Below are 25,722 nucleotides of genomic sequence, written 5' to 3' on the forward strand. Positions count from 1 at the left end.
GAAAGAATTGAATTCAATGCTTTTTGTTCATTTTGCTTGTTTGTCGGATTTTGGGATGGACTCTTTGGCTTTGCTTTTCTTCTCCTCATTGGATTTTTCATGTTAAAAGTTGCAGAAGCCAGATGACAAGCTCATTTTGGTTCAACTTCAGCAACTGTGCATTGCATTGCCATGTAATGTAATGTAATGCAATGCTATCTATCTAGCTCTCCCTCTATACTTCCTTTTGGATAAACAGACATATTAGGCAAGCATTTTGGAGCTTTCACCTAAATAACTACAGATGGTGAGATAAGCTGCACAATATAATTGACCTTTCAGTATATTGTTGCACACACACCATCTATTTAGCAAATGCCCTTGTTATCAACAGCAGCCTTTTAAACTCACCTGAGCTAACAGGTATGTGAGCTGGTTACTCTGCTGCGCTTAAAATTTCTTTTTTGGTTTGCTACAATGCCTTTTCTGAAACGTTGTCTCCCTCTGCTGGAACACTGACTTCTTTCATTTAATGCCTGCAGACTATAAAAGAGAAACCAACCCAAAAAGTTTGGTTGATTAGTCTGTGGCATTCTTTTAAACTGTTGCTTATGGCGGTCTCTGTGAGCTTCTCAGTGACATTCAGCCATCCAGGTATCCCGCCTGCAGTAGACGGAATGTGGCAATGGAACGCTGGCTGCGCGTGTCATAATAGGCTCTGAGCCTTTATATACCTGCGCACAGCAGCAGCCACCTTCAGTCTGCTGCTGGACAGCCAGCAGCAGCAGCAGCAGGAGAGGTAATTAATCAGCAACCCTCCTGCTAAGGGTAGACAGCTGCTCGTTCCACCACCCCCCCGCCTTAATTGGTTCTCCTCCCTTCCAACGGTTTTGAGGCGGGTGGGAACAGCCGGGGGTTGAGGGTACTGTGCTAAAAGAGGTGGAGTTATGCAGATCTAAAACGCGTGGATTGCAGCAGCAGCAAGCCGAAAAGTGCAGGCATGTGAGGGATCTAGAGGTTGACAGCATGTCTTCTTAACGGGAGTCCAGGTGGCCATCTCCACAAATGGACTTTTCAGAATCCTTGGGTGGCACCGTAGTCGGAAACCAATTCTGGTTATCGCTTCTCGGCCTTTTGGCTAAGATCAAGTGTAGTATCTGTTCTTATCAGTTTAATATCTGATACGTCCCCTATCTGGGGACCATATATTAAATGGATTTTTAGAACAGGGAGATGGAAAAAGAGCTTGCTCTGTCCACTCCACGCATTGACCTGGTATTGCAGTATCTCCAGGACCGGTGCACCCCTTCTTTAATGCAGTTTCTAAAATCAGAAAGAATTGAATTCAATGCTTTTTGTTCATTTTGCTTGTTTGTCGGATTTTGGGATGGACTCTTTGGCTTTGCTTTTCTTCTCCGCATTGGATTTTTCATGTTAAAAGTTGCAGAAGCCAGATGACAAGCTCATTTTGGTTCAACTTCAGCAACTGTGCATTGCATTGCCATGTAATGTAATGTAATGCAATGCTATCTATCTAGCTCTCCCTCTATACTTCCTTTTGGATAAACAGACATATTAGGCAAGCATTTTGGAGCTTTCACCTAAATAACTACAGGTGGTGAGATAAGCTGCACAATATAATTGACCTTTCAGTATATTGTTGCACACACACCATCTATTTAGCAAATGCCCTTGTTATCAACAGCAGCCTTTTAAACTCACCTGAGCTAACAGGTATGTGAGCTGGTTACTCTGCTGCGCTTAAAATTTCTTTTTTGGTTTGCTACAATGCCTTTTCTGAAACGTTGTCTCCCTCTGCTGGAACACTGACTTCTTTCATTTAATGCCTGCAGACTATAAAAGAGAAACCAACCCAAAAAGTTTGGTTGATTAGTCTGTGGCATTCTTTTAAACTGTTGCTTATGGCGGTCTCTGTGAGCTTCTCAGTGACATTCAGCCATCCAGGTATCCCGCCTGCAGTAGACGGAATGTGGCAATGGAACGCTGGCTGCGCGTGTCATAATAGGCTCTGAGCCTTTATATACCTGCGCACAGCAGCAGCCACCTTCAGTCTGCTGCTGGACAGCCAGCAGCAGCAGCAGCAGGAGAGGTAATTAATCAGCAACCCTCCTGCTAAGGGTAGACAGCTGCTCGTTCCACCCCCCCCCCCGCCTTAATTGGTTCTCCTCCCTTCCAACGGTGTTGAGGCGGGTGGGAACAGCCGGGGGTTGAGGGTACTGTGCTAAAAGAGGTGGAGTTATGCAGATCTAAAACGCGTGGATTGCAGCAGCAGCAAGCTGAAAAGTGCAGGCATGTGAGGGATCTAGAGGTTGACAGCATGTCTTCTTAACGGGAGTCCAGGTGGCCATCTCCACAAATGGACTTTTCAGAATCCTTGGGTGGCACCGTAGTCGGAAACCAATTCTGGTTATCGCTTCTCGGCCTTTTGGCTAAGATCAAGTGTAGTATCTGTTCTTATCAGTTTAATATCTGATACGTCCCCTATCTGGGGACCATATATTAAATGGATTTTTAGAACAGGGAGATGGAAAAAGAGCTTGCTCTGTCCACTCCATGCATTGACCTGGTATTGCAGTATCTCCAGGACCGGTGCACCCCTTCTTTAATGCATTTTCTAAAATCAGAAAGAATTGAATTCAATGCTTTTTGTTCATTTTGCTTGTTTGTCGGATTTTGGGATGGACTCTTTGGCTTTGCTTTTCTTCTCCTCATTGGATTTTTCATGTTAAAAGTTGCAGAAGCCAGATGACAAGCTCATTTTGGTTCAACTTCAGCAACTGTGCATTGCATTGCCATGTAATGTAATGTAATGCAATGCTATCTATCTAGCTCTCCCTCTATACTTCCTTTTGGATAAACAGACATATTAGGCAAGCATTTTGGAGCTTTCACCTAAATAACTACAGGTGGTGAGATAAGCTGCACAATATAATTGACCTTTCAGTATATTGTTGCACACACACCATCTATTTAGCAAATGCCCTTGTTATCAACAGCAGCCTTTTAAACTCACCTGAGCTAACAGGTATGTGAGCTGGTTACTCTGCTGCGCTTAAAATTTCTTTTTTGGTTTGCTACAATGCCTTTTCTGAAACGTTGTCTCCCTCTGCTGGAACACTGACTTCTTTCATTTAATGCCTGCAGACTATAAAAGAGAAACCAACCCAAAAAGTTTGGTTGATTAGTCTGTGGCATTCTTTTAAACTGTTGCTTATGGCGGTCTCTGTGAGCTTCTCAGTGACATTCAGCCATCCAGGTATCCCGCCTGCAGTAGACGGAATGTGGCAATGGAACGCTGGCTCTGCGTGTCATAATAGGCTCTGAGCCTTTATATACCTGCGCACAGCAGCAGCCACCTTCAGTCTGCTGCTGGACAGCCAGCAGCAGCAGCAGCAGGAGAGGTAATTAATCAGCAACCCTCCTGCTAAGGGTAGACAGCTGCTCGTTCCACCCCCCCCCCCGCCTTAATTGGTTCTCCTCCCTTCCAACGGTGTTGAGGCGGGTGGGAACAGCCGGGGGTTGAGGGTACTGTGCTAAAAGAGGTGGAGTTATGCAGATCTAAAACGCGTGGATTGCAGCAGCAGCAAGCCGAAAAGTGCAGGCATGTGAGGGATCTAGAGGTTGACAGCATGTCTTCTTAACGGGAGTCCAGGTGGCCATCTCCACAAATGGACTTTTCAGAATCCTTGGGTGGCACCGTAGTCGGAAACCAATTCTGGTTATCGCTTCTCGGCCTTTTGGCTAAGATCAAGTGTAGTATCTGTTCTTATCAGTTTAATATCTGATACGTCCCCTATCTGGGGACCATATATTAAATGGATTTTTAGAACAGGGAGATGGAAAAAGAGCTTGCTCTGTCCACTCCACGCATTGACCTGGTATTGCAGTATCTCCAGGACCGGTGCACCCCTTCTTTAATGCAGTTTCTAAAATCAGAAAGAATTGAATTCAATGCTTTTTGTTCATTTTGCTTGTTTGTCGGATTTTGGGATGGACTCTTTGGCTTTGCTTTTCTTCTCCTCATTGGATTTTTCATGTTAAAAGTTGCAGAAGCCAGATGACAAGCTCATTTTGGTTCAACTTCAGCAACTGTGCATTGCATTGCCATGTAATGTAATGTAATGCAATGCTATCTATCTAGCTCTCCCTCTATACTTCCTTTTGGATAAACAGACATATTAGGCAAGCATTTTGGAGCTTTCACCTAAATAACTACAGGTGGTGAGATAAGCTGCACAATATAATTGACCTTTCAGTATATTGTTGCACACACACCATCTATTTAGCAAATGCCCTTGTTATCAACAGCAGCCTTTTAAACTCACCTGAGCTAACAGGTATGTGAGCTGGTTACTCTGCTGCGCTTAAAATTTCTTTTTTGGTTTGCTACAATGCCTTTTCTGAAACGTTGTCTCCCTCTGCGGGAACACTGACTTCTTTCATTTAATGCCTGCAGACTATAAAAGAGAAACCAACCCAAAAAGTTTGGTTGATTAGTCTGTGGCATTCTTTTAAACTGTTGCTTATGGCGGTCTCTGTGAGCTTTTCAGTGACATTCAGCCATCCAGATATCCCGCCTGCAGTAGACGGAATGTGGCAATGGAACGCTGGCTGCGCGTGTCATAATAGGCTCTGAGCCTTTATATACCTGCGCACAGCAGCAGCCACCTTCAGTCTGCTGTTGGACAGCCAGCAGCAGCAGCAGCAGGAGAGGTAATTAATCAGCAACCCTCCTGCTAAGGGTAGACAGCTGCTCGTTCCACCCCCCCCCCCGCCTTAATTGGTTCTCCTCCCTTCCAACGGTGTTGAGGCGGGTGGGAACAGCCGGGGGTTGAGGGTACTGTGCTAAAAGAGGTGGAGTTATGCAGATCTAAAACGCATGGATTGCAGCAGCAGCAAGCCGAAAAGTGCAGGCATGTGAGGGATCTAGAGGTTGACAGCATGTCTTCTTAACGGGAGTCCAGGTGGCCATCTCCACAAATGGACTTTTCAGAATCCTTGGGTGGCACCGTAGTCGGAAACCAATTCTGGTTATCGCTTCTCGGCCTTTTGGCTAAGATCAAGTGTAGTATCTGTTCTTATCAGTTTAATATCTGATACGTCCCCTATCTGGGGACCATATATTAAATGGATTTTTAGAACAGGGAGATGGAAAAAGAGCTTGCTCTGTCCACTCCACGCATTGACCTGGTATTGCAGTATCTCCAGGACCGGTGCACCCCTTCTTTAATGCAGTTTCTAAAATCAGAAAGAATTGAATTCAATGCTTTTTGTTCATTTTGCTTGTTTGTCGGATTTTGGGATGGACTCTTTGGCTTTGCTTTTCTTCTCCTCATTGGATTTTTCATGTTAAAAGTTGCAGAAGCCAGATGACAAGCTCATTTTGGTTCAACTTCAGCAACTGTGCATTGCATTGCCATGTAATGTAATGTAATGCAATGCTATCTATCTAGCTCTCCCTCTATACTTCCTTTTGGATAAACAGACATATTAGGCAAGCATTTTGGAGCTTTCACCTAAATAACTACAGGTGGTGAGATAAGCTGCACAATATAATTGACCTTTCAGTATATTGTTGCACACACACCATCTATTTAGCATATGCCCTTGTTATCAACAGCAGCCTTTTAAACTCACCTGAGCTAACAGGTATGTGAGCTGGTTACTCTGCTGCGCTTAAAATTTCTTTTTTGGTTTGCTACAATGCCTTTTCTGAAACGTTGTCTCCCTCTGCTGGAACACTGACTTCTTTCATTTAATGCCTGCAGACTATAAAAGAGAAACCAACCCAAAAAGTTTGGTTGATTAGTCTGTGGCATTCTTTTAAACTGTTGCTTATGGCGGTCTCTGTGAGCTTCTCAGTGACATTCAGCCATCCAGGTATCCCGCCTGCAGTAGACGGAATGTGGCAATGGAACGCTGGCTGCGCGTGTCATAATAGGCTCTGAGCCTTTATATACCTGCGCACAGCAGCAGCCACCTTCAGTCTGCTGCTGGACAGCCAGCAGCAGCAGCAGCAGGAGAGGTAATTAATCAGCAACCCTCCTGCTAAGGGTAGACAGCTGCTCGTTCCACCCCCCCCCGCCTTAATTGGTTCTCCTCCCTTCCAACGGTGTTGAGGCGGGTGGGAACAGCCGGGGGTTGAGGGTACTGTGCTAAAAGAGGTGGAGTTATGCAGATCTAAAACGCGTGGATTGCAGCAGCAGCAAGCCGAAAAGTGCAGGCATGTGAGGGATCTAGAGGTTGACAGCATGTCTTCTTAACGGGAGTCCAGGTGGCCATCTCCACAAATGGACTTTTCAGAATCCTTGGGTGGCACCGTAGTCGGAAACCAATTCTGGTTATCGCTTCTCGGCCTTTTGGCTAAGATCAAGTGTAGTATCTGTTCTTATCAGTTTAATATCTGATACGTCCCCTATCTGGGGACCATATATTAAATGGATTTTTAGAACAGGGAGATGGAAAAAGAGCTTGCTCTGTCCACTCCACGCATTGACCTGGTATTGCAGTATCTCCAGGACCGGTGCACCCCTTCTTTAATGCAGTTTCTAAAATCAGAAAGAATTGAATTCAATGCTTTTTGTTCATTTTGCTTGTTTGTCGGATTTTGGGATGGACTCTTTGGCTTTGCTTTTCTTCTCCTCATTGGATTTTTCATGTTAAAAGTTGCAGAAGCCAGATGACAAGCTCATTTTGGTTCAACTTCAGCAACTGTGCATTGCATTGCCATGTAATGTAATGTAATGCAATGCTATCTATCTAGCTCTCCCTCTATACTTCCTTTTGGATAAACAGACATATTAGGCAAGCATTTTGGAGCTTTCACCTAAATAACTACAGGTGGTGAGATAAGCTGCACAATATAATTGACCTTTCAGTATATTGTTGCACACACACCATCTATTTAGCAAATGCCCTTGTTATCAACAGCAGCCTTTTAAACTCACCTGAGCTAACAGGTATGTGAGCTGGTTACTCTGCTGCGCTTAAAATTTCTTTTTTGGTTTGCTACAATGCCTTTTCTGAAACGTTGTCTCCCTCTGCTGGAACACTGACTTCTTTCATTTAATGCCTGCAGACTATAAAAGAGAAACCAACCCAAAAAGTTTGGTTGATTAGTCTGTGGCATTCTTTTAAACTGTTGCTTATGGCGGTCTCTGTGAGCTTCTCAGTGACATTCAGCCATCCAGGTATCCCGCCTGCAGTAGACGGAATGTGGCAATGGAACGCTGGCTGCGCGTGTCATAATAGGCTCTGAGCCTTTATATACCTGCGCACAGCAGCAGCCACCTTCAGTCTGCTGCTGGACAGCCAGCAGCAGCAGCAGCAGGAGAGGTAATTAATCAGCAACCCTCCTGCTAAGGGTAGACAGCTGCTCGTTCCACCCCCCCCCCCGCCTTAATTGGTTCTCCTCCCTTCCAACGGTGTTGAGGCGGGTGGGAACAGCCGGGGGTTGAGGGTACTGTGCTAAAAGAGGTGGAGTTATGCAGATCTAAAACGCATGGATTGCAGCAGCAGCAAGCCGAAAAGTGCAGGCATGTGAGGGATCTAGAGGTTGACAGCATGTCTTCTTAACGGGAGTCCAGGTGGCCATCTCCACAAATGGACTTTTCAGAATCCTTGGGTGGCACCGTAGTCGGAAACCAATTCTGGTTATCGCTTCTCGGCCTTTTGGCTAAGATCAAGTGTAGTATCTGTTCTTATCAGTTTAATATCTGATACGTCCCCTATCTGGGGACCATATATTAAATGGATTTTTAGAACAGGGAGATGGAAAAAGAGCTTGCTCTGTCCACTCCACGCATTGACCTGGTATTGCAGTATCTCCAGGACCGGTGCACCCCTTCTTTAATGCAGTTTCTAAAATCAGAAAGAATTGAATTCAATGCTTTTTGTTCATTTTGCTTGTTTGTCGGATTTTGGGATGGACTCTTTGGCTTTGCTTTTCTTCTCCTCATTGGATTTTTCATGTTAAAAGTTGCAGAAGCCAGATGACAAGCTCATTTTGGTTCAACTTCAGCAACTGTGCATTGCATTGCCATGTAATGTAATGTAATGCAATGCTATCTATCTAGCTCTCCCTCTATACTTCCTTTTGGATAAACAGACATATTAGGCAAGCATTTTGGAGCTTTCACCTAAATAACTACAGGTGGTGAGATAAGCTGCACAATATAATTGACCTTTCAGTATATTGTTGCACACACACCATCTATTTAGCAAATGCCCTTGTTATCAACAGCAGCCTTTTAAACTCACCTGAGCTAACAGGTATGTGAGCTGGTTACTCTGCTGCGCTTAAAATTTCTTTTTTGGTTTGCTACAATGCCTTTTCTGAAACGTTGTCTCCCTCTGCTGGAACACTGACTTCTTTCATTTAATGCCTGCAGACTATAAAAGAGAAACCAACCCAAAAAGTTTGGTTGATTAGTCTGTGGCATTCTTTTAAACTGTTGCTTATGGCGGTCTCTGTGAGCTTCTCAGTGACATTCAGCCATCCAGGTATCCCGCCTGCAGTAGACGGAATGTGGCAATGGAACGCTGGCTGCGCGTGTCATAATAGGCTCTGAGCCTTTATATACCTGCGCACAGCAGCAGCCACCTTCAGTCTGCTGCTGGACAGCCAGCAGCAGCAGCAGCAGGAGAGGTAATTAATCAGCAACCCTCCTGCTAAGGGTAGACAGCTGCTCGTTCCACCCCCCCCCCGCCTTAATTGGTTCTCCTCCCTTCCAACGGTGTTGAGGCGGGTGGGAACAGCCGGGGGTTGAGGGTACTGTGCTAAAAGAGGTGGAGTTATGCAGATCTAAAACGCATGGATTGCAGCAGCAGCAAGCCGAAAAGTGCAGGCATGTGAGGGATCTAGAGGTTGACAGCATGTCTTCTTAACGGGAGTCCAGGTGGCCATCTCCACAAATGGACTTTTCAGAATCCTTGGGTGGCACCGTAGTCGGAAACCAATTCTGGTTATCGCTTCTCGGCCTTTTGGCTAAGATCAAGTGTAGTATCTGTTCTTATCAGTTTAATATCTGATACGTCCCCTATCTGGGGACCATATATTAAATGGATTTTTAGAACAGGGAGATGGAAAAAGAGCTTGCTCTGTCCACTCCACGCATTGACCTGGTATTGCAGTATCTCCAGGACCGGTGCACCCCTTCTTTAATGCAGTTTCTAAAATCAGAAAGAATTGAATTCAATGCTTTTTGTTCATTTTGCTTGTTTGTCGGATTTTGGGATGGACTCTTTGGCTTTGCTTTTCTTCTCCTCATTGGATTTTTCATGTTAAAAGTTGCAGAAGCCAGATGACAAGCTCATTTTGGTTCAACTTCAGCAACTGTGCATTGCATTGCCATGTAATGTAATGTAATGCAATGCTATCTATCTAGCTCTCCCTCTATACTTCCTTTTGGATAAACAGACATATTAGGCAAGCATTTTGGAGCTTTCACCTAAATAACTACAGGTGGTGAGATAAGCTGCACAATATAATTGACCTTTCAGTATATTGTTGCACACACACCATCTATTTAGCAAATGCCCTTGTTATCAACAGCAGCCTTTTAAACTCACCTGAGCTAACAGGTATGTGAGCTGGTTACTCTGCTGCGCTTAAAATTTCTTTTTTGGTTTGCTACAATGCCTTTTCTGAAACGTTGTCTCCCTCTGCTGGAACACTGACTTCTTTCATTTAATGCCTGCAGACTATAAAAGAGAAACCAACCCAAAAAGTTTGGTTGATTAGTCTGTGGCATTCTTTTAAACTGTTGCTTATGGCGGTCTCTGTGAGCTTCTCAGTGACATTCAGCCATCCAGGTATCCCGCCTGCAGTAGACGGAATGTGGCAATGGAACGCTGGCTGCGCGTGTCATAATAGGCTCTGAGCCTTTATATACCTGCGCACAGCAGCAGCCACCTTCAGTCTGCTGCTGGACAGCCAGCAGCAGCAGCAGCAGGAGAGGTAATTAATCAGCAACCCTCCTGCTAAGGGTAGACAGCTGCTCGTTCCACCCCCCCCCCCGCCTTAATTGGTTCTCCTCCCTTCCAACGGTGTTGAGGCGGGTGGGAACAGCCGGGGGTTGAGGGTACTGTGCTAAAAGAGGTGGAGTTATGCAGATCTAAAACGCGTGGATTGCAGCAGCAGCAAGCCGAAAAGTGCAGGCATGTGAGGGATCTAGAGGTTGACAGCATGTCTTCTTAACGGGAGTCCAGGTGGCCATCTCCACAAATGGACTTTTCAGAATCCTTGGGTGGCACCGTAGTCGGAAACCAATTCTGGTTATCGCTTCTCGGCCTTTTGGCTAAGATCAAGTGTAGTATCTGTTCTTATCAGTTTAATATCTGATACGTCCCCTATCTGGGGACCATATATTAAATGGATTTTTAGAACAGGGAGATGGAAAAAGAGCTTGCTCTGTCCACTCCACGCATTGACCTGGTATTGCAGTATCTCCAGGACCGGTGCACCCCTTCTTTAATGCAGTTTCTAAAATCAGAAAGAATTGAATTCAATGCTTTTTGTTCATTTTGCTTGTTTGTCGGATTTTGGGATGGACTCTTTGGCTTTGCTTTTCTTCTCCTCATTGGATTTTTCATGTTAAAAGTTGCAGAAGCCAGATGACAAGCTCATTTTGGTTCAACTTCAGCAACTGTGCATTGCATTGCCATGTAATGTAATGTAATGCAATGCTATCTATCTAGCTCTCCCTCTATACTTCCTTTTGGATAAACAGATATATTAGGCAAGCATTTTGGAGCTTTGACCTAAATAACTACAGATGGTGAGATAAGCTGCACAATATAATTGACCTTTCAGTATATTGTTGCACACACACCATCTATTTAGCAAATGCCCTTGTTATCAACAGCAGCCTTTTAAACTCACCTGAGCTAACAGGTATGTGAGCTGGTTACTCTGCTGCGCTTAAAATTTCTTTTTTGGTTTGCTACAATGCCTTTTCTGAAACGTTGTCTCCCTCTGCTGGAACACTGACTTCTTTCATTTAATGCCTGCAGACTATAAAAGAGAAACCAACCCAAAAAGTTTGGTTGATTAGTCTGTGGCATTCTTTTAAACTGTTGCTTATGGCGGTCTCTGTGAGCTTCTCAGTGACATTCAGCCATCCAGGTATTCCGCCTGCAGTAGACGGAATGTGGCAATGGAACGCTGGCTGCGCGTGTCATAATAGGCTCTGAGCCTTTATATACCTGCGCACAGCAGCAGCCACCTTCAGTCTGCTGCTGGACAGCCAGCAGCAGCAGCAGCAGGAGAGGTGACTAATCAGCAACCCTCCTGCTAAGGGTAGACAGCTGCTCGTTCCACCCCCCCCCCCGCCTTAATTGGTTCTCCTCCCTTCCAACGGTGTTGAGGCGGGTGGGAACAGCCGGGGGTTGAGGGTACTGTGCTAAAAGAGGTGGAGTTATGCAGATCTAAAACGCGTGGATTGCAGCAGCAGCAAGCCGAAAAGTGCAGGCATGTGAGGGATCTAGAGGTTGACAGCATGTCTTCTTAACGGGAGTCCAGGTGGCCATCTCCACAAATGGACTTTTCAGAATCCTTGGGTGGCACCGTAGTCGGAAACCAATTCTGGTTATCGCTTCTCGGCCTTTTGGCTAAGATCAAGTGTAGTATCTGTTCTTATCAGTTTAATATCTGATACGTCCCCTATCTGGGGACCATATATTAAATGGATTTTTAGAACAGGGAGATGGAAAAAGAGCTTGCTCTGTCCACTCCACGCATTGACCTGGTATTGCAGTATCTCCAGGACCGGTGCACCCCTTCTTTAATGCAGTTTCTAAAATCAGAAAGAATTGAATTCAATGCTTTTTGTTCATTTTGCTTGTTTGTCGGATTTTGGGATGGACTCTTTGGCTTTGCTTTTCTTCTCCTCATTGGATTTTTCATGTTAAAAGTTGCAGAAGCCAGATGACAAGCTCATTTTGGTTCAACTTCAGCAACTGTGCATTGCATTGCCATGTAATGTAATGTAATGCAATGCTATCTATCTAGCTCTCCCTCTATACTTCCTTTTGGATAAACAGACATATTAGGCAAGCATTTTGGAGCTTTCACCTAAATAACTACAGGTGGTGAGATAAGCTGCACAATATAATTGACCTTTCAGTATATTGTTGCACACACACCATCTATTTAGCAAATGCCCTTGTTATCAACAGCAGCCTTTTAAACTCACCTGAGCTAACAGGTATGTGAGCTGGTTACTCTGCTGCGCTTAAAATTTCTTTTTTGGTTTGCTACAATGCCTTTTCTGAAACGTTGTCTCCCTCTGCTGGAACACTGACTTCTTTCATTTAATGCCTGCAGACTATAAAAGAGAAACCAACCCAAAAAGTTTGGTTGATTAGTCTGTGGCATTCTTTTAAACTGTTGCTTATGGCGGTCTCTGTGAGCTTCTCAGTGACATTCAGCCATCCAGGTATCCCGCCTGCAGTAGACGGAATGTGGCAATGGAACGCTGGCTGCGCGTGTCATAATAGGCTCTGAGCCTTTATATACCTGCGCACAGCAGCAGCCACCTTCAGTCTGCTGCTGGACAGCCAGCAGCAGCAGCAGCAGGAGAGGTAATTAATCAGCAACCCTCCTGCTAAGGGTAGACAGCTGCTCGTTCCACCCCCCCCCCCCGCCTTAATTGGTTCTCCTCCATTCCAACGGTGTTGAGGCGGGTGGGAACAGCCGGGGGTTGAGGGTACTGTGCTAAAAGAGGTGGAGTTATGCAGATCTAAAACGCGTGGATTGCAGCAGCAGCAAGCTGAAAAGTGCAGGCATGTGAGGGATCTAGAGGTTGACAGCATGTCTTCTTAACGGGAGTCCAGGTGGCCATCTCCACAAATGGACTTTTCAGAATCCTTGGGTGGCACCGTAGTCGGAAACCAATTCTGGTTATCGCTTCTCGGCCTTTTGGCTAAGATCAAGTGTAGTATCTGTTCTTATCAGTTTAATATCTGATACGTCCCCTATCTGGGGACCATATATTATATGGATTTTTAGAACAGGGAGATGGAAAAAGAGCTTGCTCTGTCCACTCCACGCATTGACCTGGTATTGCAGTATCTCCAGGACCGGTGCACCCCTTCTTTAATGCAGTTTCTAAAATCAGAAAGAATTGAATTCAATGCTTTTTGTTCATTTTGCTTGTTTGTCGGATTTTGGGATGGACTCTTTGGCTTTGCTTTTCTTCTCCTCATTGGATTTTTCATGTTAAAAGTTGCAGAAGCCAGATGACAAGCTCATTTTGGTTCAACTTCAGCAACTGTGCATTGCATTGCCATGTAATGTAATGTAATGCAATGCTATCTATCTAGCTCTCCCTCTATACTTCCTTTTGGATAAGCAGACATATTAGGCAAGCATTTTGGAGCTTTCACCTAAATAACTACAGGTGGTGAGATAAGCTGCACAATATAATTGACCTTTCAGTATATTGTTGCACACACACCATCTATTTAGCAAATGCCCTTGTTATCAACAGCAGCCTTTTAAACTCACCTGAGCTAACAGGTATGTGAGCTGGTTACTCTGCTGCGCTTAAAATTTCTTTTTTGGTTTGCTACAATGCCTTTTCTGAAACGTTGTCTCCCTCTGCTGGAACACTGACTTCTTTCATTTAATGCCTGCAGACTATAAAAGAGAAACCAACATAAAAAGTTTGGTTGATTAGTCTGTGGCATTCTTTTAAACTGTTGCTTATGGCGGTCTCTGTGAGCTTCTCAGTGACATTCAGCCATCCAGGTATCCCGCCTGCAGTAGACGGAATGTGGCAATGGAACGCTGGCTGCGCGTGTCATAATAGGCTCTGAGCCTTTATATACCTGCGCACAGCAGCAGCCACCTTCAGTCTGCTGCTGGACAGCCAGCAGCAGCAGCAGCAGGAGAGGTAATTAATCAGCAACCCTCCTGCTAAGGGTAGACAGCTGCTCGTTCCACCCCCCCCCCGCCTTAATTGGTTCTCCTCCCTTCCAACGGTGTTGAGGCGGGTGGGAACAGCCGGGGGTTGAGGGTACTGTGCTAAAAGAGGTGGAGTTATGCAGATCTAAAACGCGTGGATTGCAGCAGCAGCAAGCCGAAAAGTGCAGGCATGTGAGGGATCTGAGGTTGACAGCATGTCTTCTTAACGGGAGTCCAGGTGGCCATCTCCACAAATGGACTTTTCAGAATCCTTGGGTGGCACCGTAGTCGGAAACCAATTCTGGTTATCGCTTCTCGGCCTTTTGGCTAAGATCAAGTGTAGTATCTGTTCTTATCAGTTTAATATCTGATACGTCCCCTATCTGGGGACCATATATTAAATGGATTTTTAGAACAGGGAGATGGAAAAAGAGCTTGCTCTGTCCACTCCACGCATTGACCTGGTATTGCAGTATCTCCAGGACCGGTGCACCCCTTCTTTAATGCAGTTTCTAAAATCAGAAAGAATTGAATTCAATGCTTTTTGTTCATTTTGCTTGTTTGTCGGATTTTGGGATGGACTCTTTGGCTTTGCTTTTCTTCTCCTCATTGGATTTTTCATGTTAAAAGTTGCAGAAGCCAGATGACAAGCTCATTTTGGTTCAACTTCAGCAACTGTGCATTGCATTGCCATGTAATGTAATGTAATGCAATGCTATCTATCTAGCTCTCCCTCTATACTTCCTTTTGGATAAACAGACATATTAGGCAAGCATTTTGGAGCTTTCACCTAAATAACTACAGGTGGTGAGATAAGCTGCACAATATAATTGACCTTTCAGTATATTGTTGCACACACACCATCTATTTAGCAAATGCCCTTGTTATCAACAGCAGCCTTTTAAACTCACCTGAGCTAACAGGTATGTGAGCTGGTTACTCTGCTGCGCTTAAAATTTCTTTTTTGGTTTGCTACAATGCCTTTTCTGAAACGTTGTCTCCCTCTGCTGGAACACTGACTTCTTTCATTTAATGCCTGCAGACTATAAAAGAGAAACCAACCCAAAAAGTTTGGTTGATTAGTCTGTGGCATTCTTTTAAACTGTTGCTTATGGCGGTCTCTGTGAGCTTCTCAGTGACATTCAGCCATCCAGGTATCCCGCCTGCAGTAGACGGAATGTGGCAATGGAACGCTGGCTGCGCGTGTCATAATAGGCTCTGAGCCTTTATATACCTGCGCACAGCAGCAGCCACCTTCAGTCTGCTGCTGGACAGCCAGCAGCAGCAGCAGCAGGAGAGGTAATTAATCAGCAACCCTCCTGCTAAGGGTAGACAGCTGCTCGTTCCACCCCCCCCCCGCCTTAATTGGTTCTCCTCCCTTCCAACGGTGTTGAGGCGGGTGGGAACAGCCGGGGGTTGAGCGTACTGTGCTAAAAGAGGTGGAGTTATGCAGATCTAAAACGCGTGGATTGCAGCAGCAGCAAGCCGAAAAGTGCAGGCATGTGAGGGATCTAGAGGTTGACAGCATGTCTTCTTAACGGGAGTCCAGGTGGCCATCTCCACAAATGGACTTTTCAGAATCCTTGGGTGGCACCGTAGTCGGAAACCAATTCTGGTTATCGCTTCTCGGCCTTTTGGCTAAGATCAAGTGTAGTATCTGTTCTTATCAGTTTAATATCTGATACGTCCCCTATCTGGGGACCATATATTAAATGGATTTTTAGAACAGGGAGATGGAAAAAGAGCTTGCTCTGTCCACTCCACGCATTGACCTGGTATTGCAGTATCTCCAGGACCGGTGCACCCCTTCTTTAATGCAGTTTCTAAAATCAGAAAGAATTGAATTCAATGCTTTTTGTTCATTTTGCTTGTTTGTCGGATGTTGGGATGGACTCTTTGGCTTTGCTTTTCTTCTCCTCATTGGATTTTTCATGTTAAAAGTTGCAGAAGCCAGATGACAAGCTCATCTTGGTTCAACTTCAGCAACTGTGCATTGCATTGCCATGTAACGTAATGTAATGCAATGCTATCTATCTAGCTCTCCCTCTATACTTCCTTTTGGATAAACAGACATATTAGGCAAGCATTTTGGAGCTTTCACCTAAATAACTACAGGTGGTGAGATAAACTGCACAATATAATTGACCTTTCAGTATATTGTTGCACACACACCATCTATTTAGCAAATGCCCTTGTTATCAACAGCAGCCTTTTAAACTCACCTGAGCTAACAGGTATGTGAGCTGGTTACTCTGCTGCGCTTAAAATTTCTTTTTTGGTTTGCTACAATGCCTTTTCTGAAACGTTGTCTCCCTCTGCTGGAACACTGACTTCTTTCATTTAATGCCTGCAGACTATAAAAGAGAAACCAACCCAAAAAGTTTGGTTGATTAGTCTGTGGCATTCTTTTAAACTGTTGCTTATGGCGGTCTCTGTGAGCTTCTCAGTGACATTCAGCCATCCAGGTATCCCGCCTGCAGTAGACGGAATGTGGCAATGGAACGCTGGCTGCGCGTGTCATAATAGGCTCTGAGCCTTTATATACCTGCGCACAGCAGCAGCCACCTTCAGTCTGCTGCTGGACAGCCAGCAGCAGCAGCAGCAGGAGAGGTAATTAATCAGCAACCCTCCTGCTAAGGGTAGACAGCTGCTCGTTCCACCCCCCCCCCGCCTTAATTGGTTCTCCTCCCTTCCAACGGTGTTGAGGCGGGTGGGAACAGCCGGGGGTTGAGGGTACTGTGCTAAAAGAGGTGGAGTTATGCAGATCTAAAACGCGTGGATTGCAGCAGCAGCAAGCCGAAAAGTGCAGGCATGTGAGGGATCTAGAGGTTGACAGCATGTCTTCTTAACGGGAGTCCAGGTGGCCATCTCCACAAATGGACTTTTCAGAATCCTTGGGTGGCACCGTAGTCGGAAAGCAATTCTGGTTATCGCTTCTCGGCCTTTTGGCTAAGATCAAGTGTAGTATCTGTTCTTATCAGTTTAATATCTGATACGTCCCCTATCTGGGGACCATATATTAAATGGATTTTTAGAACAGGGAGATGGAAAAAGAGCTTGCTCTGTCCACTCCACGCATTGACCTGGTATTGCAGTATCTCCAGGACCGGTGCACCCCTTCTTTAATGCAGTTTCTAAAATCAGAAAGAATTGAATTCAATGCTTTTTGTTCATTTTGCTTGTTTGTCGGATGTTGGGATGGACTCTTTGGCTTTGCTTTTCTTCTCCTCATTGGATTTTTCATGTTAAAAGTTGCAGAAGCCAGATGACAAGCTCATCTTGGTTCAACTTCAGCAACTGTGCATTGCATTGCCATGTAATGTAATGTAATGCAATGCTATCTATCTAGCTCTCCCTCTATACTTCCTTTTGGATAAACAGACATATTAGGCAAGCATTTTGGAGCTTTCACCTAAATAACTACAGGTGGTGAGATAAACTGCACAATATAATTGACCTTTCAGTATATTGTTGCACACACACCATCTATTTAGCAAATGCCCTTGTTATCAACAGCAGCCTTTTAAACTCACCTGAGCTAACAGGTATGTGAGCTGGTTACTCTGCTGCGCTTAAAATTTCTTTTTTGGTTTGCTACAATGCCTTTTCTGAAACGTTGTCTCCCTCTGCTGGAGCACTGACTTCTTTCATTTAATGCCTGCAGACTATAAAAGAGAAACCAACCCAAAAAGTTTGGTTGATTAGTCTGTGGCATTCTTTTAAACTGTTGCTTATGGCGGTCTCTGTGAGCTTCTCAGTGACATTCAGCCATCCAGGTATCCCGCCTGCAGTAGACGGAATGTGGCAATGGAACGCTGGCTGCGCGTGTCATAATAGGCTCTGAGCCTTTATATACCTGCGCACAGCAGCAGCCACCTTCAGTCTGCTGCTGGACAGCCAGCAGCAGCAGCAGCAGGAGAGGTAATTAATCAGCAACCCTCCTGCTAAGGGTAGACAGCTGCTCGTTCCACCCCCCCCCCGCCTTAATTGGTTCTCCTCCCTTCCAACGGTGTTGAGGCGGGTGGGAACAGCCGGGGGTTGAGGGTACTGTGCTAAAAGAGGTGGAGTTATGCAGATCTAAAACGCGTGGATTGCAGCAGCAGCAAGCCGAAAAGTGCAGGCATGTGAGGGATCTAGAGGTTGACAGCATGTCTTCTTAACGGGAGTCCAGGTGGCCATCTCCACAAATGGACTTTTCAGAATCCTTGGGTGGCACCGTAGTCGGAAAGCAATTCTGGTTATCGCTTCTCGGCCTTTTGGCTAAGATCAAGTGTAGTATCTGTTCTTATCAGTTTAATATCTGATACGTCCCCTATCTGGGGACCATATATTAAATGGATTTTTAGAACAGGGAGATGGAAAAAGAGCTTGCTCTGTCCACTCCACGCATTGACCTGGTATTGCAGTATCTCCAGGACCGGTGCACCCCTTCTTTAATGCAGTTTCTAAAATCAGAAAGAATTGAATTCAATGCTTTTTGTTCATTTTGCTTGTTTGTCGGATTTTGGGATGGACTCTTTGGCTTTGCTTTTCTTCTCCTCATTGGATTTTTCATGTTAAAAGTTGCAGAAGCCAGATGACAAGCTCATTTTGGTTCAACTTCAGCAACTGTGCATTGCATTGCCATGTAATGTAATGTAATGCAATGCTATCTATCTAGCTCTCCCTCTATACTTCCTTTTGGATAAACAGACATATTAGGCAAGCATTTTGGAGCTTTCACCTAAATAACTACAGGTGGTGAGATAAGCTGCACAATATAATTGACCTTTCAGTATATTGTTGCACACACACCATCTATTTAGCAAATGCCCTTGTTATCAACAGCAGCCTTTTAAACTCACCTGAGCTAACAGGTATGTGAGCTGGTTACTCTGCTGCGCTTAAAATTTCTTTTTTGGTTTGCTACAATGCCTTTTCTGAAACGTTGTCTCTCTCTGCTGGAACACTGACTTCTTTCATTTAATGCCTGCAGACTATAAAAGAGAAACCAACCCAAAAAGTTTGGTTGATTAGTCTGTGGCATTCTTTTCAACTGTTGCTTATGGCGGTCTCTGTGAGCTTCTCAGTGACATTCAGCCATCCAGGTATCCCGCCTGCAGTAGACGGAATGTGGCAATGGAACGCTGGCTGCGCGTGTCATAATAGGCTCTGAGCCTTTATATACCTGCGCACAGCAGCAGCCACCTTCAGTCTGCTGCTGGACAGCCAGCAGCAGCAGGAGAGGTAATTAATCAGCAACCCTCCTGCTAAGGGTAGACAGCTGCTCGTTCCACCCCCACCCCCGCCTTAATTGGTTCTCCTCCCTTCCAACGGTGTTGAGGCGGGTGGGAACAGCCGGGGGTTGAGGGTACTGTGCTAAAAGAGGTGGAGTTATGCAGATCTAAAACGCGTGGATTGCAGCAGCAGCAAGCCGAAAAGTGCAGGCATGTGAGGGATCTAGAGGTTGACAGCATGTCTTCTTAACGGGAGTCCAGGTGGCCATCTCCACAAATGGACTTTTCAGAATCCTTGGGTGGCACCGTAGTCGGAAACCAATTCTGGTTATCGCTTCTCGGCCTTTTGGCTAAGATCAAGTGTAGTATCTGTTCTTATCAGTTTAATATCTGATACGTCCCCTATCTGGGGACCATATATTAAATGGATTTTTAGAACAGGGAGATGGAAAAAGAGCTTGCTCTGTCCACTCCACGCATTGACCTGGTATTGCAGTATCTCCAGGACCGGTGCACCCCTTCTTTAATGCAGTTTCTAAAATCAGAAAGAATTGAATTCAATGCTTTTTGTTCATTTTGCTTGTTTGTCGGATTTTGGGATGGACTCTTTGACTTTGCTTTTCTTCTCCTCATTGGATTTTTCATGTTAAAAGTTGCAGAAGCCAGATGACAAGCTCATTTTGGTTCAACTTCAGCAACTGTGCATTGCATTGCCATGTAATGTAATGTAATGCAATGCTATCTATCTAGCTCTCCCTCTATACTTCCTTTTGGATAAACAGACATATTAGGCAAGCATTTTGGAGCTTTCACCTAAATAACTACAGGTGGTGAGATAAGCTGCACAATATAATTGACCTTTCAGTATATTGTTGCACACACACCATCTATTTAGCAAATGCCCTTGTTATCAACAGCAACCTTTTAAACTCACCTGAGCTAACAGGTATGTGAGCTGGTTACTCTGCTGCGCTTAAAATTTCTATTTTGGTTTGCTACAATGCCTTTTCTGAAACGTTGTCTCCCTCTGCTGGAACACTGACTTCTTTCATTTAATGCCTGCAGACTATAAAAGAGAAACCAACCCAAAAAGTTTGGTTGATTAGTCTGTGGCATTCTTTTAAACTGTTGCTTATGGCGGTCTCTGTGAGCTTCTCAGTGACATTCAGCCATCCAGGTATCCCGCCTGCAGTAGACGGAATGTGGCAATGGAACGCTGGCTGCGCGTGTCATAATAGGCTCTGAGCCTTTATATACCTGCGCACAGCAGCAGCCACCTTCAGTCTGCTGCTGGACAGCCAGCAGCAGCAGCAGCAGGAGAGGTAATTAATCAGCAACCCTCCTGCTAAGGGTAGACAGCTGCTCGTTCCACCCCCCCCCCCGCCTTAATTGGTTCTCCTCCCTTCCAACGGTGTTGAGGCGGGTGGGAACAGCCGGGGGTTGAGGGTACTGTGCTAAAAGAGGTGGAGTTATGCAGATCTAAAACGCGTGGATTGCAGCAGCAGCAAGCCGAAAAGTGCAGGCATGTGAGGGATCTAGAGGTTGACAGCATGTCTTCTTAACGGGAGTCCAGGTGGCCATCTCCACAAATGGACTTTTCAGAATCCTTGGGTGGCACCGTAGTCGGAAACCAATTCTGGTTATCGCTTCTCGGCCTTTTGGCTAAGATCAAGTGTAGTATCTGTTCTTATCAGTTTAATATCTGATACGTCCCCTATCTGGGGACCATATATTAAATGGATTTTTAGAACAGGGAGATGGAAAAAGAGCTTGCTCTGTCCACTCCACGCATTGACCTGGTATTGCAGTATCTCCAGGACCGGTGCACCCCTTCTTTAATGCAGTTTCTAAAATCAGAAAGAATTGAATTCAATGCTTTTTGTTCATTTTGCTTGTTTGTCGGATTTTGGGATGGACTCTTTGGCTTTGCTTTTCTTCTCCTCATTGGATTTTTCATGTTAAAAGTTGCAGAAGCCAGATGACAAGCTCATTTTGGTTCAACTTCAGCAACTGTGCATTGCATTGCCATGTAATGTAATGTAATGCAATGCTATCTATCTAGCTCTCCCTCTATACTTCCTTTTGGATAAACAGACATATTAGGCAAGCATTTTGGAGCTTTCACCTAAATAACTACAGGTGGTGAGATAAGCTGCACAATATAATTGACCTTTCAGTATATTGTTGCACACACACCATCTATTTAGCAAATGCCCTTGTTATCAACAGCAGCCTTTTAAACTCACCTGAGCTAACAGGTATGTGAGCTGGTTACTCTGCTGCGCTTAAAATTTCTTTTTTGGTTTGCTACAATGCCTTTTCTGAAACGTTGTCTCCCTCTGCTGGAACACTGACTTCTTTCATTTAATGCCTGCAGACTATAAAAGAGAAACCAACCCAAAAAGTTTGGTTGATTAGTCTGTGGCATTCTTTTAAACTGTTGCTTATGGCGGTCTCTGTGAGCTTCTCAGTGACATTCAGCCATCCAGGTATCCCGCCTGCAGTAGACGGAATGTGGCAATGGAACGCTGGCTGCGCGTGTCATAATAGGCTCTGAGCCTTTATATACCTGCGCACAGCAGCAGCCACCTTCAGTCTGCTGCTGGACAGCCAGCAGCAGCAGCAGCAGGAGAGGTAATTAATCAGCAACCCTCCTGCTAAGGGTAGACAGCTGCTCGTTCCACCCCCCCCCGCCTTAATTGGTTCTCCTCCCTTCCAACGGTGTTGAGGCGGGTGGGAACAGCCGGGGGTTGAGGGTACTGTGCTAAAAGAGGTGGAGTTATGCAGATCTAAAACGCGTGGATTGCAGCAGCAGCAAGCCGAAAAGTGCAGGCATGTGAGGGATCTAGAGGTTGACAGCATGTCTTCTTAACGGGAGTCCAGGTGGCCATCTCCACAAATGGACTTTTCAGAATCCTTGGGTGGCACCGTAGTCGGAAACCAATTCTGGTTATCGCTTCTCGGCCTTTTGGCTAAGATCAAGTGTAGTATCTGTTCTTATCAGTTTAATATCTGATACGTCCCCTATCTGGGGACCATATATTAAATGGATTTTTAGAACAGGGAGATGGAAAAAGAGCTTGCTCTGTCCACTCCACGCATTGACCTGGTATTGCAGTATCTCCAGGACCGGTGCACCCCTTCTTTAATGCAGTTTCTAAAATCAGAAAGAATTGAATTCAATGCTTTTTGTTCATTTTGCTTGTTTGTCGGATTTTGGGATGGACTCTTTGGCTTTGCTTTCTTCTCCTCATTGGATTTTTCATGTTAAAAGTTGCAGAAGCCAGATGACAAGCTCATTTTGGTTCAACTTCAGCAACTGTGCATTGCATTGCCATGTAATGTAATGTAATGCAATGCTATCTATCTAGCTCTCCCTCTATACTTCCTTTTGGATAAACAGACATATTAGGCAAGCATTTTGGAGCTTTCACCTAAATAACTACAGGTGGTGAGATAAGCTGCACAATATAATTGACCTTTCAGTATATTGTTGCACACACACCATCTATTTAGCAAATGCCCTTGTTATCAACAGCAGCCTTTTAAACTCACCTGAGCTAACAGGTATGTGAGCTGGTTACTCTGCTGCGCTTAAAATTTCTTTTTTGGTTTGCTACAATGCCTTTTCTGAAACGTTGTCTCCCTCTGCTGGAACACTGACTTCTTTCATTTAATGCCTGCAGACTATAAAAGAGAAACCAACCCAAAAAGTTTGGTTGATTAGTCTGTGGCATTCTTTTAAACTGTTGCTTATGGCGGTCTCTGTGAGCTTCTCAGTGACATTCAGCCATCCAGGTATCCCGCCTGCAGTAGACGGAATGTGGCAATGGAACGCTGGCTGCGCGTGTCATAATAGGCTCTGAGCCTTTATATACCTGCGCACAGCAGCAGCCACCTTCAGTCTGCTGCTGGACAGCCAGCAGCAGCAGCAGGAGAGGTAATTAATCAGCAACCCTCCTGCTAAGGGTAGACAGCTGCTCGTTCCACCCCCCCCCGCCTTAATTGGTTCTCCTCCCTTCCAACGGTGTTGAGGCGGGTGGGAACAGCCGGGGGTTGAGGGTACTGTGCTAAAAGAGGTGGAGTTATGCAGATCTAAAACGCGTGGATTGCAGCAGCAGCAAGCCGAAAAATGCAGGCATGTGAGGGATCTAGAGGTTGACAGCATGTCTTCTTAACGGGAGTCCAGGTGGCCATCTCCACAAATGGACTTTTCAGAATCCTTGGGTGGCACCGTAGTCGGAAACCAATTCTGGTTATCGCTTCTCGGCCTTTTGGCTAAGATCAAGTGTAGTATCTGTTCTTATCAGTTTAATATCTGATACGTCCCCTATCTGGGGACCATATATTAAATGGATTTTTAGAACAGGGAGATGGAAAAAGAGCTTGCTCTGTCCACTCCACGCATTGACCTGGTATTGCAGTATCTCCAGGACCGGTGCACCCCTTCTTTAATGCAGTTTCTAAAATCAGAAAGAATTGAATTCAATGCTTTTTGTTCATTTTGCTTGTTTGTCGGATTTTGGGATGGACTCTTTGGCTTTGCTTTTCTTCTCCTCATTGGATTTTTCATGTTAAAAGTTGCAGAAGCCAGATGACAAGCTCATTTTGGTTCAACTTCAGCAACTGTGCATTGCATTGCCATGTAATGTAATGTAATGCAATGCTATCTATCTAGCTCTCCCTCTATACTTCCTTTTGGATAAACAGACATATTAGGCAAGCATTTTGGAGCTTTCACCTAAATAACTACAGGTGGTGAGATAAGCTGCACAATATAATTGACCTTTCAGTATATTGTTGCACACACACCATCTATTTAGCAAATGCCCTTGTTATCAACAGCAGCCTTTTAAACTCACCTGAGCTAACAGGTATGTGAGCTGGTTACTCTGCTGCGCTTAAAATTTCTTTTTTGGTTTGCTACAATGCCTTTTCTGAAACGTTGTCTCCCTCTGCTGGAACACTGACTTCTTTCATTTAATGCCTGCAGACTATAAAAGAGAAACCAACCCAAAAAGTTTGGTTGATTAGTCTGTGGCATTCTTTTAAACTGTTGCTTATGGCGGTCTCTGTGAGCTTCTCAGTGACATTCAGCCATCCAGGTATCCCGCCTGCAGTAGACGGAATGTGGCAATGGAACGCTGGCTGCGCGTGTCATAATAGGCTCTGAGCCTTTATATACCTGCGCACAGCAGCAGCCACCTTCAGTCTGCTGCTGGACAGCCAGCAGCAGCAGCAGCAGGAGAGGTAATTAATCAGCAACCCTCCTGCTAAGGGTAGACAGCTGCTCGTTCCACCCCCCCCCGCCTTAATTGGTTCTCCTCCCTTCCAACGGTGTTGAGGCGGGTGGGAACAGCTGGGGGTTGAGGGTACTGTGCTAAAAGAGGTGGAGTTATGCAGATCTAAAACGCGTGGATTGCAGCAGCAGCAAGCCGAAAAGTGCAGGCATGTGAGGGATCTAGAGGTTGACAGCATGTCTTCTTAACGGGAGTCCAGGTGGCCATCTCCACAAATGGACTTTTCAGAATCCTTGGGTGGCACCGTAGTCGGAAACCAATTCTGGTTATCGCTTCTCGGCCTTTTGGCTAAGATCAAGTGTAGTATCTGTTCTTATCAGTTTAATATCTGATACGTCCCCTATCTGGGGACCATATATTAAATGGATTTTTAGAACAGGGAGATGGAAAAAGAGCTTGCTCTGTCCACTCCACGCATTGACCTGGTATTGCAGTATCTCCAGGACCGGTGCACCCCTTCTTTAATGCAGTTTCTAAAATCAGAAAGAACTGAATTCAATGCTTTTTGTTCATTTTGCTTGTTTGTCGGATTTTGGGATGGACTCTTTGGCTTTGCTTTTCTTCTCCTCATTGGATTTTTCATGTTAAAAGTTGCAGAAGCCAGATGACAAGCTCATTTTGGTTCAACTTCAGCAACTGTGCATTGCATTGCCATGTAATGTAATGTAATGCAATGCTATCTATCTAGCTCTCCCTCTATACTTCCTTTTGGATAAACAGACATATTAGGCAAGCATTTTGGAGCTTTCACCTAAATAACTACAGGTGGTGAGATAAGCTGCACAATATAATTGACCTTTCAGTATATTGTTGCACACACACCATCTATTTAGCAAATGCCCTTGTTATCAACAGCAGCCTTTTAAACTCACCTGAGCTAACAGGTATGTGAGCTGGTTACTCTGCTGCGCTTAAAATTTCTTTTTTGGTTTGCTACAATGCCTTTTCTGAAACGTTGTCTCCCTCTGCTGGAACACTGACTTCTTTCATTTAATGCCTGCAGACTATAAAAGAGAAACCAACCCAAAAAGTTTGGTTGATTAGTCTGTGGCATTCTTTTAAACTGTTGCTTATGGCGGTCTCTGTGAGCTTCTCAGTGACATTCAGCCATCCAGGTATCCCGCCTGCAGTAGACGGAATGTGGCAATGGAACGCTGGCTGCGCGTGTCATAATAGGCTCTGAGCCTTATATACCTGCGCACAGCAGCAGCCACCTTCAGTCTGCTGCTGGACAGCCAGCAGCAGCAGCAGCAGGAGAGGTAATTAATCAGCAACCCTCCTGCTAAGGGTAGACAGCTGC

The 25,722-nt window shown here is 45.0% G+C and overlaps 19 non-coding genes across 19 annotated transcripts; all 19 read left to right on the top strand.

Moving 5' to 3' along the window:
* Nucleotides 1-1,097: 1,097 nt before the first annotated feature.
* LOC141217221 (U2 spliceosomal RNA) lies at nt 1,098-1,288 on the top strand. The gene has a single exon (XR_012286090.1). It is a non-coding gene; the product is annotated as a U2 spliceosomal RNA (small nuclear RNA).
* Nucleotides 1,289-2,409: 1,121 nt separating this feature from the next.
* LOC141216313 (U2 spliceosomal RNA) lies at nt 2,410-2,600 on the top strand. The gene has a single exon (XR_012285351.1). It is a non-coding gene; the product is annotated as a U2 spliceosomal RNA (small nuclear RNA).
* Nucleotides 2,601-3,721: 1,121 nt separating this feature from the next.
* Nucleotides 3,722-3,912, top strand: LOC141217222 (U2 spliceosomal RNA). The gene has a single exon (XR_012286091.1). It is a non-coding gene; the product is annotated as a U2 spliceosomal RNA (small nuclear RNA).
* A 1,121-nt stretch (nt 3,913-5,033) lies between these two features.
* On the top strand, nt 5,034-5,224 carry LOC141217223 (U2 spliceosomal RNA). Its single transcript, XR_012286092.1, has one exon. It is a non-coding gene; the product is annotated as a U2 spliceosomal RNA (small nuclear RNA).
* Nucleotides 5,225-6,343: 1,119 nt separating this feature from the next.
* LOC141217224 (U2 spliceosomal RNA) lies at nt 6,344-6,534 on the top strand. The gene has a single exon (XR_012286093.1). It is a non-coding gene; the product is annotated as a U2 spliceosomal RNA (small nuclear RNA).
* A 1,121-nt stretch (nt 6,535-7,655) lies between these two features.
* Nucleotides 7,656-7,846, top strand: LOC141217225 (U2 spliceosomal RNA). Its single transcript, XR_012286094.1, has one exon. It is a non-coding gene; the product is annotated as a U2 spliceosomal RNA (small nuclear RNA).
* A 1,120-nt stretch (nt 7,847-8,966) lies between these two features.
* On the top strand, nt 8,967-9,157 carry LOC141217226 (U2 spliceosomal RNA). The gene has a single exon (XR_012286095.1). It is a non-coding gene; the product is annotated as a U2 spliceosomal RNA (small nuclear RNA).
* Nucleotides 9,158-10,278: 1,121 nt separating this feature from the next.
* Nucleotides 10,279-10,469, top strand: LOC141217228 (U2 spliceosomal RNA). The gene has a single exon (XR_012286097.1). It is a non-coding gene; the product is annotated as a U2 spliceosomal RNA (small nuclear RNA).
* A 1,121-nt stretch (nt 10,470-11,590) lies between these two features.
* On the top strand, nt 11,591-11,781 carry LOC141217229 (U2 spliceosomal RNA). Its single transcript, XR_012286098.1, has one exon. It is a non-coding gene; the product is annotated as a U2 spliceosomal RNA (small nuclear RNA).
* A 1,122-nt stretch (nt 11,782-12,903) lies between these two features.
* On the top strand, nt 12,904-13,094 carry LOC141216332 (U2 spliceosomal RNA). Its single transcript, XR_012285369.1, has one exon. It is a non-coding gene; the product is annotated as a U2 spliceosomal RNA (small nuclear RNA).
* Nucleotides 13,095-14,213: 1,119 nt separating this feature from the next.
* Nucleotides 14,214-14,404, top strand: LOC141217230 (U2 spliceosomal RNA). The gene has a single exon (XR_012286099.1). It is a non-coding gene; the product is annotated as a U2 spliceosomal RNA (small nuclear RNA).
* Nucleotides 14,405-15,524: 1,120 nt separating this feature from the next.
* On the top strand, nt 15,525-15,715 carry LOC141217231 (U2 spliceosomal RNA). Its single transcript, XR_012286100.1, has one exon. It is a non-coding gene; the product is annotated as a U2 spliceosomal RNA (small nuclear RNA).
* A 1,120-nt stretch (nt 15,716-16,835) lies between these two features.
* Nucleotides 16,836-17,026, top strand: LOC141217232 (U2 spliceosomal RNA). The gene has a single exon (XR_012286101.1). It is a non-coding gene; the product is annotated as a U2 spliceosomal RNA (small nuclear RNA).
* Nucleotides 17,027-18,146: 1,120 nt separating this feature from the next.
* LOC141217233 (U2 spliceosomal RNA) lies at nt 18,147-18,337 on the top strand. The gene has a single exon (XR_012286102.1). It is a non-coding gene; the product is annotated as a U2 spliceosomal RNA (small nuclear RNA).
* A 1,115-nt stretch (nt 18,338-19,452) lies between these two features.
* On the top strand, nt 19,453-19,643 carry LOC141217234 (U2 spliceosomal RNA). Its single transcript, XR_012286103.1, has one exon. It is a non-coding gene; the product is annotated as a U2 spliceosomal RNA (small nuclear RNA).
* Nucleotides 19,644-20,764: 1,121 nt separating this feature from the next.
* Nucleotides 20,765-20,955, top strand: LOC141217235 (U2 spliceosomal RNA). Its single transcript, XR_012286104.1, has one exon. It is a non-coding gene; the product is annotated as a U2 spliceosomal RNA (small nuclear RNA).
* A 1,119-nt stretch (nt 20,956-22,074) lies between these two features.
* LOC141217236 (U2 spliceosomal RNA) lies at nt 22,075-22,265 on the top strand. The gene has a single exon (XR_012286105.1). It is a non-coding gene; the product is annotated as a U2 spliceosomal RNA (small nuclear RNA).
* A 1,115-nt stretch (nt 22,266-23,380) lies between these two features.
* Nucleotides 23,381-23,571, top strand: LOC141217237 (U2 spliceosomal RNA). Its single transcript, XR_012286106.1, has one exon. It is a non-coding gene; the product is annotated as a U2 spliceosomal RNA (small nuclear RNA).
* Nucleotides 23,572-24,690: 1,119 nt separating this feature from the next.
* Nucleotides 24,691-24,881, top strand: LOC141217239 (U2 spliceosomal RNA). Its single transcript, XR_012286108.1, has one exon. It is a non-coding gene; the product is annotated as a U2 spliceosomal RNA (small nuclear RNA).
* Nucleotides 24,882-25,722: the final 841 nt, after the last annotated feature.

This window comes from Phyllobates terribilis, unplaced genomic scaffold, assembly GCF_046119375.1.
Source record: "Phyllobates terribilis strain yellow unplaced genomic scaffold, ASM4611937v1 Scaffold_236__1_contigs__length_3049075, whole genome shotgun sequence".
Taxonomy (NCBI): Eukaryota; Metazoa; Chordata; class Amphibia; order Anura; family Dendrobatidae; genus Phyllobates; species Phyllobates terribilis.